A 15,935-nucleotide genomic window follows, 5' to 3' on the forward strand; every position below is an offset into this window, starting at 1 on the left:
GGCAAATCGCTGCTGCCTCATGCAGCAGGCCAAAGGCTAGTGGTGTTTTTTCAATGGCTTGCGGAGTACTACTCACATCGGGGTCATCACCTGACGCCGCATAGGTCCCCGGCAAGCTGAATACGCGGTATGGATCAAACCGGAGCAGGCCTCCACGTCGCTTCTACTTCGCCCCCTCTCCCCTTACAGGGCAGCCGTCGCGGGTGCGGTAGGAATGTGTAAATTGTGTAATTATTTAGGAGTGTGTTGTGTGTTGATAGGGGAGTAGGCTGGGAATATATTTAAAAATATATATATTATAAAATGTATTTTAAGTTTTTATATTGTTAATTGTGAGAATTAAATTATTATTTATTGTTTTTAAATTACTTGTTAATTGTAATTAATTATATGATAATTATTAATTAATTATGTTAATAGTGTTATATTTTAGAACATTGGTGGTGTCATTTATAGGGGAATATGGTGGGAGGCAAACATTTTTAAATGTATAAATTGTTTGTTTATTAATTCTAATTATTTTGCTTCAGTGGGAATAGAAAATGATTCCCCTATGCAATCCAACACTTTCCCTACCGTTGCACTTGCTGAAGTGGGAATAGTAATTGTTGCCCCCACGCTATCCAACACTTTTCTACTGTTGCACTCCCTGGAATAGGAATAGTAAATGATTTCTCTTCACTATCCAACACTTTCCCTACTGTTGCACTCTCTGGAGTGGGAATAATAATTGTTACCCCTTCGCTATCTAAACATTTCTCTACTGTTGCACTCCTTGGAGTGGGAATAGTAAATTATTCCCCTTCGCTATCCAAAACTTTCCCTACTGTTGCACTCACTGGAGTGGGAATAGTAATTGTTACCCCTCCGCTATCCAACACTTTCTCTACTGTTGCACTCGGTGGAGTGGGAATAGTAAATGTTACCCCTACGCTATCCATCATTTTCCCTACTGTTGCACTCAGTGGAGTGGGAATAGTAAATTATCCCTGTATGCTATCTAACACTTTCCCTACTGTTGCCCTCTCTGGAGTGGGAATAGTAAATTATTCCCCTCCGCTATCCAACACTTTCCCTACTGTTGTACTTTGTGGAGTGGGAATATTAATTGTTACCCCTCCGCTATCCAAAACTTTCCCTACTGTTGCACTAGCTAGAGTGGGAATAGTAATTTTTACCTCTACACTATCCAACACTTTCCCTACTGTTGCACTCACTGGAGTGAGAATAGTAAATTATTGCCCTCCGCTATCCAACACTTTCCCTACTGTTGTATTTGCTGGAGTGGGAATAGTAAATTATTCCCTTCAGCTATCCGCAACTTTCCCTACTGTTGCACTCGCTGGAGTAGGAATAGAAATGTTTACCTCTCCGCTATCCAACACTTTCCCTACTGTTGCACTCCCTGGAGTAGGAATAGTAATTGTATCCCCTCCGCTATCCAATATTTTCCCTACTATTGCTGTTAATGTATGTAATGTAAAACGTAATTGTAAAAGAATAAAAATATTTTAATTTAATTATATATATATATTTCCTTTTTATTATTATTTTACTGGTATATGTATATATATCTATATATCTATATATATATATATATATATATATATAGATACATATATGATTTTTAATACGTTTCTAATTATTTTGCTTGAGTGGGAATAGAAAATGATTCCCCTATGCAATCCAACACTTTCCCTACCGTTGCACTTGCTGAAGTGGGAATAGTAATTGTTGCCTCCACGCTATCCAACACTTTTCTACTGTTGCACTCCCTGGAATAGGAATAGTAAATGATTTCTCTTCACTATCCAACACTTTCCCTACTGTTGCACGCGCTGGAGTGGGAATAATAATTGTTACCCCTTCGCTATCCAAACATTTCTCTACTGTTGCACTCCTTGGAGTGGGAATAGTAAATTATTCCCCTTCGCTATCCAAAACTTTCCCTACTGTTGCACTCACTGGAGTGGGAATAGTAATTGTTACCCCTCCGCTATCCAACACTTTCTCTACTGTTGCACTCGGTGGAGTGGGAATAGTAAATGTTACCCCTACGCTATCCATCATTTTCCCTACTGTTGCACTCAGTGGAATGGGAATAGTAAATTATCCCCGTATGCTATCTAACACTTTCCCTACTGTTGCCCTCTCTGGAGTGGGAATAGTAAATTATTCCCCTCCGCTATCCAACACTTTCCCTACTGTTGTACTTTGTGGAGTGGGAATATTAATTGTACCCCTCCGCTATCCAAAACTTTCCCTACTGTTGTACTAGCTGGAGTGGGAATAGTAATTTTTACCTCTACACTAGCCAACACTTTCCCTACTGTTGCACTCACTGGAGTGAGAATAGTAAATTATTCCCCTCCGCTATCCAACACTTTCCCTACTGTTGTATTTGCTGGAGTGGGAATAGTAAATTATTCCCTTCAGCTATCCGCAACTTTCCCTACTGTTGCACTCGCTGGAGTAGGAATAGGAATGTTTACCTCTCCGCTATCCAACACTTTCCCTACTGTTGCACTCCCTGGAGTAGGAATAGTAATTGTATCCCCTCCGCTATCCAATATTTTCCCTACTATTGCTGTTAATGTATGTAATGTAAAATGTAATTGTGAAAGAATAAAAATATTTTAATTTAATTATATATATATATTTCCTTTTTATTATTATTTTACTGGTATATGTATATATATATATATATCTATATATCTATATATATGTATATATATATAGATATATATATGATTTTTAATACGTTTTTTAAGTTTTTAACATTTTATAATTTATTATAATAATTGTTATATTAATATTATTAAGTAAATATATATTAGATTTTATATATATATGTTTAATTTCTTTTAACATTATATTTATTATTTCTAATTTTAAACATTTATAATAATTATAATTTTCTTTATTAAATGATATGTATTACTTTATTTTATATTATTTTTTACACATTTAAAAAAACGATATTTTTTACAACAATATTTTTTTCTCAATATTTTTGTACTTACCATGATGTAGATAGGATGTCGATATTCTTGACTTCCATATTTAGTTGTCGATATTTTGGGACCTCTATATTGTGGTCGTCGATATTATGTCAGTGATCCAGGGTTGGTATAAGGCAGTCTGAAGTTTATTGGTTTCTGCCACGTCTTTCTCAATAGGTACATGCCGCTGAAGGGGGATTGGGTGCACCCAGAAGTGGAGATATTGAGCTTGTGCGCATACTGCGTATAGTTCGAAGTCTGGAGCGCCTAGTGCGCCACGCAAAAGAAGTAGTGTCAGTAATTCCCATCCAGCACACAGCTGCTTCCTAGCACAGACCAGAGCCATTTTCATGGAGCAGAAGGATATAAAGAAAGCTTGTGTGAGGGGGATTGGGACATTTGCAAATAACTGCAATAGCTTGGGAAGGACTATCATTATGGCTATTCTGCTGGCCAGGGATAGCGGCAAAGCGAACCAGAATGGCAATTTGCGCTCCAGCCACTCCAGTAGATGGCCATAATTCATGAGCCAAATGTTTTGTGTCTCTACTGAGCCATATGCCCAACTATTTCACCGATCTGTCTGAACAGGTTAGTTGGAACTCCTGCTCCGTTGCGAGTGGGGCATCGGTCAGTGGCAGGAGTCACAACTTGGCCCAGTTAACTTTTACTCCAGACATGCCGTCAAACTGGAGAGACTCCCTCAGCACTGGATTCAGATTTTCGTCCGGTTTGCGAATATATAGCGTGATGTCGTCAGCGTACATTGATATTATTAAACCTGTCTGTGAATCAAAGCCCCCTAGATGTATGGTGTTGGCGTATTCTGGCAGCTAGGGGCTCCATGGCCACCGCAAAGAGCAGCAGCGACAATAATCCATTTACTTTCAATCTCGCTGGGGGCTCAGTATAGAGCAGGCGTATTAACTTGATGAAATTGGGACTGGCTATAAGCGGCAGGAGGTACTGCAACCTGTTGGCAATTAGCTTGGAGAGAATTTTGGCATCTACATTGATTAGTGAGAGAGGGCGGTACGAATCATAAAAGTTGACTGCGTTGTCTGGTTTCAGGAGTGAGATGATCACTGCTTCTTTCATTGTGGGTGGCAGAGAACTGTGCTCTAGATATTGTAGATAAACTGCTAAGAGGCAGGGTGCAAGCTCATCCATGTAGGTTTTCTAGGAAGAGGTCGACAGTCCAACGAGGCCTGGGGCTTTCTCAACTGGCATACTGCGAATAACGGGTATGATATCCTCTGCGGAGAACTGCTATCCAGATAGGCCCGGTGAGCCTTACCAACTCAATGGAATCTAAGTATGTTTGTAGCCCAAGGTGGGGGGCAATCTGTGTGGCATTGTATAGTGTGGAATAGAATTTGGTGGGATGCGCTGTCCTCGTCTAATAGTTTGGTTATGTATGCTGGGGACAATTGCTTTCTAAGTGTATTTGCTAAGGCTCTACCTGGTCTGTCGCCCTCACTATATTGTCGGGCTCTAGCATTTTTGCCCAGGAAGCGAATCTCCCTATCCACCTCTACCCCAAATTGTCAAATATTCCCTCCCAGTGTTGCAAGGTGTTTAGGTTCATCCGATTGATAATATAAGAGCTCGGTGTAACAAATGTCCTCCACCAGTTGCGTCAGGGTTTACCTGATTGATTTTAAGACCCCAGATTGCTTGGCAATGCACAAACCTCCTATAACTGGATTAAAGGCTTCCCAGATTGTGGAGGGGGACTCATCTAAACCCTTGTTGGTAGAGGAGTACTGGGTGAGTTTGTTACGTATCTTCTCTCTAAAGTCTGTGTCATGTAAAGCATGTGGGGGGAGTCGGCAGATGAATGCACAAGGCAGAGTTTGTGGCACGATCCAGTGTAACACCACCGGGGTGTGATCAGATAGTGTGTGCGGTAGGTGCTTAGTGTCCATGGTCCATGACATGAAATCGACCAAGCACAGTCATTAATCTAGTCTAGACCAAGCGTTATGGTGCTATGTTATACATGTACCTTCTCTGGCATCGGGTGCCAACTGTGCCATATATCTACGAGTCCGTTATCGTGTCTGATAGAAATCATTTGTTGAGTGGCTCTGGGTTGCAATTTGGGGGCAGATCCCAATCTTGTCTTATAGAGTTGTGTTGAAGTCCCCACCTCTTATTACTGTGTCGCTACCTAGCAATACCACTTAAGACCAAACGGTGAGAAAGAAGTTGGGGTCGTCCACGTTTGGACCATAGACAGCCAGAAGCGTCACCTTGTAGTGTTTTATCTAGGAAAACTGAATCGATATTCCTATTTTATGCCCTTGTCCGGCTATAATCAATAATATCCATACAACGGCATAATAATCAAATCCATAATTCAGCCGTAGCACATGCTGTCACATTAAGCAGGGCTACTTCTCCGGCCCCCTAGTAAAGCACACTGAGTTCTCTAAACAAAACCAAGCCTCCAGCAACCTGGGAAATCCCCCTTGCTTTTGTTTTGATTTCGTCCTAGAACTCCTGTAAAGCACTGTAAGAACGGCCAGTTCTTAGTGACATCTTTATTGACGTCTTATATCCAATCTTATGTCAAACCAGGCCCCTTTCAGGTATAAATATACCAACGTTGCCTTAAGCAAACACACGGTGGTGAATCTGGAGCAGAGCAGCTATCTACTTGCCCGAAAGCCCAGCTGATGCGAGAACCCACGGACGCTGCCCCTCCTCTTTGACGCGCTGAGAAAGACGCTGTCTTTTCTCCTGCTGAGAAATCCAGCTCCGGCGTTTCCAGCCTACCCTTGCGGGTTGCTGGGATATCGACTCCTGAGAGAGAGATACCAGACCTCCTGCTTTCTAAATACCCAGGTACGGAACTGACTAAACCCTTACAGAGAATTCTTGAGTCAGATTCTTGGCAAAACAAACTTTACTTAAACTGCTACTTACTTACTCCTTCCCACGTATTAGGCTTAGGTCAGGTACACCGGGGTAGGCGTATTTAGAAGCACCAGTTGAGTACGATTAGTCAATGGATATATGTATGTATATATTTTATCTATTTTAAAGTATCATATGGCTAAGAAACCATATCAATGCTTTTACAGTATTCTTTTATAATCCTCCTTTTACTGTACGCACTTTACTTTACCATGAGCATTACAATTGTGGCAATTCATTTCTCTTGTATGAGGAAGAAGACTGCTCAATAAATACCACCTTTTATTGAAAACGCCCGTCTCTCTTTTCTCTGCATTCTGGTGAAACTAAGTACGCACATTTGACTGAGTGAAATAGCTGTCTATTGTTTTCAAACGACTCTAGAGATACACTCTTATTCAGGGAGAGCAAAGTTGTCATGTTTTATGGTTGTCAGAAGCTAATCCCTTCTTGTCTATCCAGGGAGGTTAAACTCCTCCTCGTTTATTCGAGAAAGTTTCTAGTGACCTCTGAGCTAGCTGGTAAACCTTAAGTCTAATATAGTCAGTAGAGACCTAGATAACCTCAGTCCTACGTCTACACTGCTGAATATATTATACCAATGCGCAGAGCCTATTGGGAATATAGGAACTACACTACAACCTGGGTTGTCATCCTCTACCATCTTTTCGCAAGGCATTAAATACCTGGCTATTTAATGAATAGTTAATCTGCCTGCTCTCTAGCCTGCTAGCGCCAAGACACCGTTTGGTATTCGTGTGCTGTACAAATTTCATTAACATAACATCAATGTGCCACTTAGGCATATGTACCGCCCCTCCCAATCTGTTAGTAAACTTGTAAACTTGTAAACTTGGAGATTTATAGAGCGCAGTTGTTGCCCGAAGGCGTCCAAGCGCTAGGATAATCGTGACCTACAGAGAACAGGGGAGGGGGGGAGAAGACAACGGTTTAGTCGGCAAATGTGAAAAGGTGGGTCTTCAGATGCTTGCGAAACGAAGTAAGGTTCTGGGTGGCTCTAAGATGACGTGGTAGAGCATTCCAGGCCTTAGATCTTTTTATTCTTGGGACTACTGCTAAAAGAGTCTGGCTGGAGCGAAGACTGCGATTTGGGATATAGTGAGTGATCAGATCACGGGTAATGATAGCTCCCATGTCCCAGAAAGCTTGATGGGCTATACATAGCGCTTTGAACAGAATCCTCTGCCGGATCGGTAACCAATGGAGGCTAGTCAGTCCGGTCCTTACTGAGTGTCTGTGCGGGATTTTAAGTAGAAGGCGAGCTGCACTGTTCTGTACGGTTTGCAGCCTCCGAAGGGTGTATTCTGGTGCACCCAGGGTGTATTAGTGTGCAAGATGTTGTCCAGCCAGACCCCCTCCTGATCAGTACTGATAATCCTCCAGCATAATTGGAGTAAGGTGCTGAGTGTATCTCACCCCAGTATCTAATGTTCAGCTTCAGGTCCACCCCCGCCTTCAGATGTGTCTCTTGCAAAAAGCATATATCAATTTTATGCCTGATTAGGCATGAGTGCATTAGCTTGGCTTTCCTGAAGTCATTCAGCTCTCTGATGTTCCAAGTGAGGAATTTAGCCTCAGTAATGCATCTGCTATTGTGCTATACGGTGGGCTACACGTTGTGTTGCTGCACACAATGAGATGAACAATTAAATGCAGAATCTTGCTGTCGTCTTGCAGCGGATTGTACTGCAGATTGTGTGTACTGCCTGGGTACGAAGGCTTGTGATCTAACTCAACAAAGTGTGATGAAATTAGAACCCCCTTCCCGAAAACTCAGTAACCGCCCTGTAACACAAACCTCCCAAATAGGTTGTGTTACATTTCCTTCCCCCCGCCCTGAATTTCCCGTGTTTAACCAAACATCAAGAAACATGGGAGTTCTCCTAGTGGGGCCTGGTTCGCCGGCGTACTCCCCCATCAGATGGTAGGGTGGGCGGGTCATGTTGAGGTGTACGGAATCTGCTTAACAGAGTTTTCGGTAGGTGAATTTTGGAGTGGCTTATTTCCACTGATTTACATCGAGCACAGTTTTATAAGAATGATGAAGTGGGCTGGTCTGGTGACAGTACATATCAAGTGGAAACAGTTCCTCTAGGCGCATGGTGGTGTACTCAGTCATTGTTGCTTAGATCACGCTCAGGGCTGGCTTGTTTTGAGAAGCTAGGGGACTGCTTTTTGGTGCTGATATGCTTTGTAAATTTTAATGCTGCTTGGGCGTCCGTGAAGAAGTGGGACTGCCCGTCATATGTAATCTTTAATTTAGCTGGGTAAAGCATGCCATATTGCATAGAGGCCCACTGTAGGATGCATTTTGCCAGTAGGAACTCTTTGCGGGCGGCCTGCAACAGTGGGGTGTAGTCAGGGAACAAGGAAAGGGATTTCCCTGGTGGTCGATTGGGCCATGGTCTCTTGCAGCCTTTAGCACTGCATCACTATCCCAGTAATTTAATAGCCGTGCTATTATGGGCCGTGGTGCAGACCCCACAGGTGGTCTAGGCCCCAGCAAGCAGTGTGAGTGCTCCACTGTCATAACAGGTGACAACACCGAGCTAAACAGGTCACATAGCAAAGTTTCTATGTAGAGTTCCATTTTTGGTATGGCTGTGGTCTCAGGTAAGCCGATAATTCTGTGGTTGTTACCCCGTGCCTCCAAGTCCTCCTTTTTGGCCTTTATAACTGCCAGGGCTTTTCCATTTGCAGTATCTGTTCTCTCGACTCCACCTGAAAGTCATGGGCGTCTGAGGATCTGTCTTCCAGAGTGTCCAGGTGAGCCTTGTGGGAGTCAACTTGCTGTTTTACCCTGTCTTGGCTGGAGGTAAGTGTGTCAGTTTTATTGGCTATGGACTTCATGCTGGAATGAACGTCCAGCAATATGGTGCGCAAGTCATCGTCTTGTTTATCCCCCTTGTCTCTGGTATTAGAATCTGTGTCAGGCTCGGAGCAGGCATATGCTGTGCGCGTCAATCGTTTATTTTCAAATGGGAGCTTGGTTTGCTTTGGATAGTTTTTCCCCATTCTGCCCAGTGGTGTACAGCGGCAGTGCAGGACAGTGGGGGGCGACGAGTACACACTGCGGTGATCTGCAGGCCCTTGGTATGATTACGTCAATTTGCTGTGTTTTGGGAGGTGGCAGAGGTGTTAGAGACTTATGTGACAAGCCTTCTTTCCAGTCAGCAGCTGCCTCCACTTCTTTATTATGCTGATGGTCCTGGGACCTATGCTGCACACAGGCTACAGTTAGGGGGGTGTTGGGCCGCAGGCATCCCCTCCAGAGCACACAGCCCGGCCGCTTGGACGCCCCCAGCCATGCCCACTATTCTAGCGCCCTGGGGGGCGAGGGGGGAGCCAACTGATCGCACCTCTGTCCAGCCAGACACAGCCCCGTCCTCCTCTCACAATGCCCAATCCCCGATCTCCGGTCCCCGCCAGCAAGACCGCCGGACCACTCCTGGCCCAGCACAGCATGGCCTAGTACCACGTAGGTCACGGGGAGAACCAGGGGGCCGCCCACAAGGCCACGAGCTCTCCGGACCCACAGGGGTACTCATGGTGCCTCCGTGCGTGCGTCGGCTCACACAGCACAGGTACAGTTCTGCTGGGGCCAGACCACGGTGCACCAACGATCGCCACCTCTACTCCGCATGGAGGCTGCACTGGAGAGATGCAACCCTTCCTGGCAGTAGCAGCCCACCACCAGCCCTGGCACTGGTGCGCCACAGGTCTCAATACAGGTGAGAGCTGCAGTTGCTTGTTTCCGGGCAGCCTTTTGTTCAGCGCGTCACCCACACAGCCCAGCAGCAGCCTGCAATGTGGGGGGAGAAAGTACCATGCAGCAGGTCTCAGAGTCTGCAATCCAGGCCCAGGCATTGTTGCAGCTGATCTCCTGCCACGTGTGAGGCCTGCACCCGCCGCGATCTCCGATGCGCCCAGGATTGCTTTGGCTTCAGTTGGCTATTCACTGCAGTCACGTTATACCACCAGATTACAGTCGGCACATTTTACATGCCGGATCCCAATTTAAGGATGCAGATTTAAGAGGATAAATGAGCCCGGCATGCAGAGCCCCTCTAGCAAGCAGCCATCTTGCAGCACGGCGAAGCCACGCCCCAACCACCATTCAAAAAAAATAATTTATTTCTTGCATCCAAAGGACTTGGGCTCTGCTTAGGAAAGCTGTACAATAATACTATGCTGAGAACTCACAATTTTTACATAAATACTTAAAGCATAGCAACAAATCAAAACGTTTTTTTTATAACGGGAAAATTAAAAAAATCCTGTTTTGAAGGCCACGAATAATTTAAATGACCTTTAGAAATGTCAAGATTTTATAGGAAATCTATCATGGGTTTTATACAGTTTTAAATAACAAATAGTGTTTGTCAATTAAGTGGGAAGTTTTGTATGGATGTCAAGGCACATTTAGTCACAGGTACATAATACATGGGATTCTGTAATACCTGTATGAATGACAGTCTCTACTTTCTTTATAATTTGGCAATTTGTGATGCACCCAGTCGCCAATAATAAAGAAAACACAATGGAACTCGACTGTTGTAAGTTATTACAGTGAAGTTCTGACGTCACAATGCCTTTTGCAGAGCCAGCAGCTGAGGTGAAATGCATGTCACATCATGGAGCATAATTGAAGCAGCTGTTTAAAGCAAGAAAAACGAAGGGGCATATTACCAAGCAATAGCGTGGTTAGAGACAAAAATGTACCGCTGAGCTGCGGTGATTTTTATAGCAAATAAACCTTGGTATTACCAAGGTTTATCGCAAATGCGATAAAAAACGGCCGCAATGCATGAATATCGCTGAAAAGTCAGCGATATTCATGCATTACCGAGCTAATGCTCTTAGCCATGTTATCCACCTACCATTGGATAACATGGCTAAGAACTGCTCAGGGGCAGGTGTTAGCTTTTGGAGATATTCGCGCTTAGCGCGAATATCTCCAAAAGTTGGTAATAGGAGATAGCGATGTTAGCGACTGATTCCAGTCGCTAACATCTTGGCACGCCCACTTTGCATGTCATTAGTGATAAATATCACTGACATGCAAAGTGGAGCCCAAGATGGTTGCTATCTCCTACTAGCTGTCGCTAACTGGTGTTAGCGACAGCTAGGTAATAGGGAGATAATTTTATCTCCGCTTTCTTGGCTTTTAAAGCCAAAAAAGCGGAGATAAACCCCCTTGATAATATGCCCCGAAATGTTTTCTTTTTTCTGTTCTATTCTTCAAGCTTACAATAACAAGCAGAAAGAACATGTTTATATTTTGCATTCCTTAGATAGTAAAACAAAAGCTAGAATCTTTCTGCTTGTTTCTACACATTCCGAGATACTGCAGCTTTATTTTACTTTTTTATGATTTGTAGTGAACTGTTTCTAATATCTGTTTGGAAAAAAATATCTTACAGGTTTTTGATGTGTTTAAAATTGCACTAGAGATTTTATTTGCATTCTTCGTGTTTGCAAACAGTCTCTCTCTTTCATATGAAAGAGCTATGCAATAAGGTTTTAAGTGGTTTGTGGAAATGGTGATAGTGTGACCATATATTATATGAGATAAAGTACCTCCGGCATATATGATAAGGATATATCAAGTCATCTTGGAGTTCTGTAACCCTATAAAGGAACTCTGCCCTATTTGGTTGTGGAACTCCTTGGTGACTTGCAATATATATATACAATGTCCAGCCTGGAGTACTTTCTCCCTTAAATAATGTGGAGGTAAAGATTGATAATATGAATCGAGGAATATTAAGGTATGTTGCATACAGTTAGAGATAATGCATACATCAATATTTTGATTAAAGTTATATGAAAATGTTTGTGTGATCATGTAAGCTGGTTAACTACACTGTCTTAGCATACCGTTTTAGGGTGGTTCAATAAAAGTGATAAAAACAGCAGCTCTTGTGACCTGATTTTACTGCCTAGAAAATCTGGCCAGTACAGTCGCTTTGTAATAAGCAGCACTGCAGCCCGGCCCTATTTTCCTACCCCACCTGACCCTCGGGCATGGCACAAGTGAGTATGTCAGGCCCCCTTTATAGACTACAGTCTCCCCTTTCTCCTCAGCAACCCACTATCCCACAACATCCCTCTCCCCTATTTAAGACTGCTAAGAGCAGGTGGTAAATGGATATATAATCCCTATGGAAAAGGGAGAGCTGTGTGGAGTTCCAGCTTCAACCTCATCCCCACAGTTATTTCTCATTCCATAGGATAACTTCGTAATTGCATGGTGATGGTGGAGTGTTACTGCACATTTCAGGTTGTTACTGGTCCTGATTTATCACGCCCCAAGTACCGTGCAACTTGTAATCGGAGGCTTAGAAAGGACTCCACAGAATCGTCATAGAAGAGAAGCACGTACTCATAATTATGAACAAATTCAAACTCGAACATCATGTAACCAGGACCACACCTTCAAAGGAGTTCCCACCCTTAGATTCCAGGGTCAAAATGCTATACAAATATACTGAGGAGATTGGGGCATATTACCAACAACTAGCGATAATTATCGCTATGATGGCAATAATTTTATCGCCGTGTTGCGTCGATTTTTATCGCTTAGGAGCCTTGCTATTATCAAGGTTTATCTCCTAAGCGATAAAAATCGGCCGAAATGCATGAATATCGCTGAAAAGTCAGCGATATTCATGCATTACCGAGCTAATGCTCTTAGCCATGTTATCCACCTCCCATTGGATAACATGGCTAAGACCTGCTCAGGGCAGGTGTTAGCTTTTGGAGATATTCGCGCTTAGCGCGAATATCTCCAAAAGTTGGTAATAGGAGATAGCGATGTTAGCGACTGTTTCCAGTCACTAACATCTTGGCATGCCCACTTTGCATGTCATTAGTGATAAATATCTCTGACATGCAAAGCGGGGCCCAAGATGGTCGCTATCTCCTACTAGCTGTCGCTAACTGGTGTTAGCGACAGCTAGGTAATAGGGAGATAATTTTATCTCCGCTTTGTTGGCTTTTAAAGCCAAAAAAGCGGAGATAAATCCCTTGATAATATGCCCCATTGTTCTTCCTGCAGATGCTGCAAGGCTGAACTAGCATGGATTAAGCACTGTCTGCTCTTTTTGCCACATTGATCTTTCTGTTGATGACATCAATAGACAATATGCGACCCAAGGGTGATGATGTAAAGGACGGATATAGGTGTGAGTAGGATAGCCCATTTCCATGTGTCGCTCAATCATGAAGAGGCTCAGTGATGAGCTACTGGGACAGGTGGCAGCCTTGTTGTCAGTCAAAGGTTGTGTTTGCATACTATTCTATGCTGGAAAATGTACAGCGTAGTGCTGTGCATAAAGGTGTTTACTCATAGACATCCTAAGTAAGGCCCCTTAAGGACTCATAATTGTCTACTTCCAATTCCCATCTGGTTCTAGAGTGAAAACATTTGTTGTCAGTTTACAGATCTCATGTTTTGTGCAAGGCAGCTCAAATAGATTAGTATATTCTTACCTGCTATTGAATCAGGATGATATGTTAACTTTTATTCACCCTCAAAATGGGATCCATAAGTCAACCTTTGGTCTGCATCTGCCCCCCCCATGTAATCGCCAATCTTCGAGCCACCATCAACAGAGCCAGACGCACAAACTTGCCAGTTACTCCCCTAATGTGCGGTACACAACATAAGAGACAGGCAAGCCGATCCCATCGCAGCTCCCCACTCACCATTACTTTCAAGCAACTCACCACTTTTCCCCAGAATTCCCAGACTGTTTGACAGTCCCAAGCCAAATGCGTAAAATCCGCATTTTCACGACCACAACGCCTACATTCCGTAGATGCAGCCGCATTGGGGTATAATACACTTGGTGTATATATTTAAAATGAATCATCCTCAGGTTCCCATTCATACTCAGCATTCCCGTTAGGCCACATATATAATTCCAGTCTGTCTCAGAGATAGGCTCAGGCAAACAATCAGACCAGCGCTCCCAACTACGATCTCGGACCTCCACACTTTCGAGCGTTATCATTTTATACAATTTCGAAACTAAACTTTTATTGCTGGAGGTGGTGAGCGCATATTGTAAAGAGGCCAGTGCGGGAGGTTCCTTTGGGTATGTAGTGTGGTGTACTTTAAGTGCATGTCTCAAGCGATGCATTGCAAACCTAAATAGCAACGATTGATTGTTGATATAAGCCACATCCTCCTCCGCCAGAACAGAGCCATTCACATAAACATCTGACATATGTCTGAGACCTACCTCATGCAACAGACGGAGCGATGGTGGTTCCTGCGCCACAGACAACACAGCATGATGCTCCAGGTATAAATCCGGTGCATAGAGCGGTAGTTTCCGTGCCAATTGTCCAATGCTCCCCCAAGCAGCGACAGTAGCGTCAACCGTGTTAATCTCCGTCTTCGGAGTACCGCGCCTGCGCTGAGTGATCACACTATGAAGCGGGAGCGGGGCTACATCACCCTCCTCTACCGCGACATGCGGTGTAAATGCATGCGGCCTATACCAATAATATAGATATTGAGCTTGCGCACTCAAATAATAAACGTAGAAATCAGGGGCCTCAAACCCACCTTTCTCATACCACTGCACGCGAGCATGTCTGCCTCCCCATGCTAGCCTGATCAACTGACTCCTTATAGTCTTGAAAAACTACTGTGTGAGCACTATAGGGATGTTAAGAAATAAATAAAGAAACCGCGGCAACACCGCCATCTTTATCAGTGCAATTCGGTCCGCCAGGGAAAGAGGCAGCGCTATCCAAGCATCAACCTGGCTCTCCAACGCCGAATAAGCTCTGCCATAATTCTCCCTGACCACTACCTACGGGTCCCTGTGTACCCAGACTCCTAGGTATTTAACCGGATCTGTGGACCACACCAGTGGGAATTCCAAATCCGGACATGCGGTCGATGCGGTCAGTGGTATTACAAAAGATTTATCCCAATTTATAGCAAGCCCCGACAGGTGACCAAAGCGAACATATTCTCTGAGCAGTTGTGCCAGATATTTAGATGGTTCGCGAACAAAAAGAACCCTATCATCGGCATAGAGTGATATAGCCACCGGCCGGAAGTTGAAATTAAGTGCTGCCTCCCTATGTCGCTGCCTGATCACACACGCCAGTGGTTCTAATAACAACGCAAATATTAGCGGCAACAGGGGACACCCCTGACGCGTGTCTCTACCTTTTAGGAATGAGTCTGATGTGAGACCGCCTATGCGCACTCGCACGCTCGGCTTGGAATGAATATAGCACTGCTATCCACTGCAGAAACAAGGGCGGGAATCCCATACGCCGCAACACATACTTGAGTCGAATTCCTTGGCCGCGTCTAGTAACACTGCCGCCGCCTGCAGCCCTGGCTCCAAAACATGGAACATTGAAAAGACCATACGCAGATCATAAGACGTGGATCGTTCGGGTATGAAACCCGACTGATCCGGCAGCACCAATTTCTGCATAAGTGGTTGCAGCCTAGTCGCCAGAATCTTGGCCAGAATCTTAGCGTCTATATTAAGCAGAGACAACGGGCGATACGAGTCACACCTGTCTGGCGGCTTGTCTTTTTTAAGCAACGTAATCATCAGCGCCTCTCTCAGGGACGGAGGTAACTCTCCAGATTCATGGGCCTCCACATACATTTCAAGGAGATGCGGTGCGAGGAGATCTGCATATTTTTTATAAAATTCAACCGTCAGTCCATCTGGACCAGTCGCTTTACCTTTAGCCAGTGCCGCAATTGCAGTTTTCACGTCCTGTTCATCTACCGGCAGACACAAATATTCTCTGTGAACATCAGATAGCATGCGCACGCTATGTCGTCTAGGTAGTCATCAAATTCTGTCTCCGACCCCTGCTCAAGAGACTTATACAGGTCTGCATAAAAGCTCCGAAATTGTTCTAATATGTCTCCTTGATCAAGATGTTCAGCTCTTAGCTCATCCACAATTCTATCTACTCGCGGTTGTTCGATACGTGTTT

The 15,935-nt window shown here is 44.0% G+C and overlaps 1 protein-coding gene across 1 annotated transcript in view; it reads right to left on the minus strand.

Moving 5' to 3' along the window:
• LOC144825191 (mucin-2-like) overlaps positions 1-15,935 on the minus strand; it is a 1,014,272-nt gene that overhangs the window by 69,191 nt on the left and 929,146 nt on the right. The window lies entirely within an intron of this gene.

Source organism: Lissotriton helveticus, chromosome 3_1, assembly GCF_964261635.1.
Source record: "Lissotriton helveticus chromosome 3_1, aLisHel1.1, whole genome shotgun sequence".
NCBI lineage: Eukaryota > Metazoa > Chordata > Amphibia > Caudata > Salamandridae > Lissotriton > Lissotriton helveticus.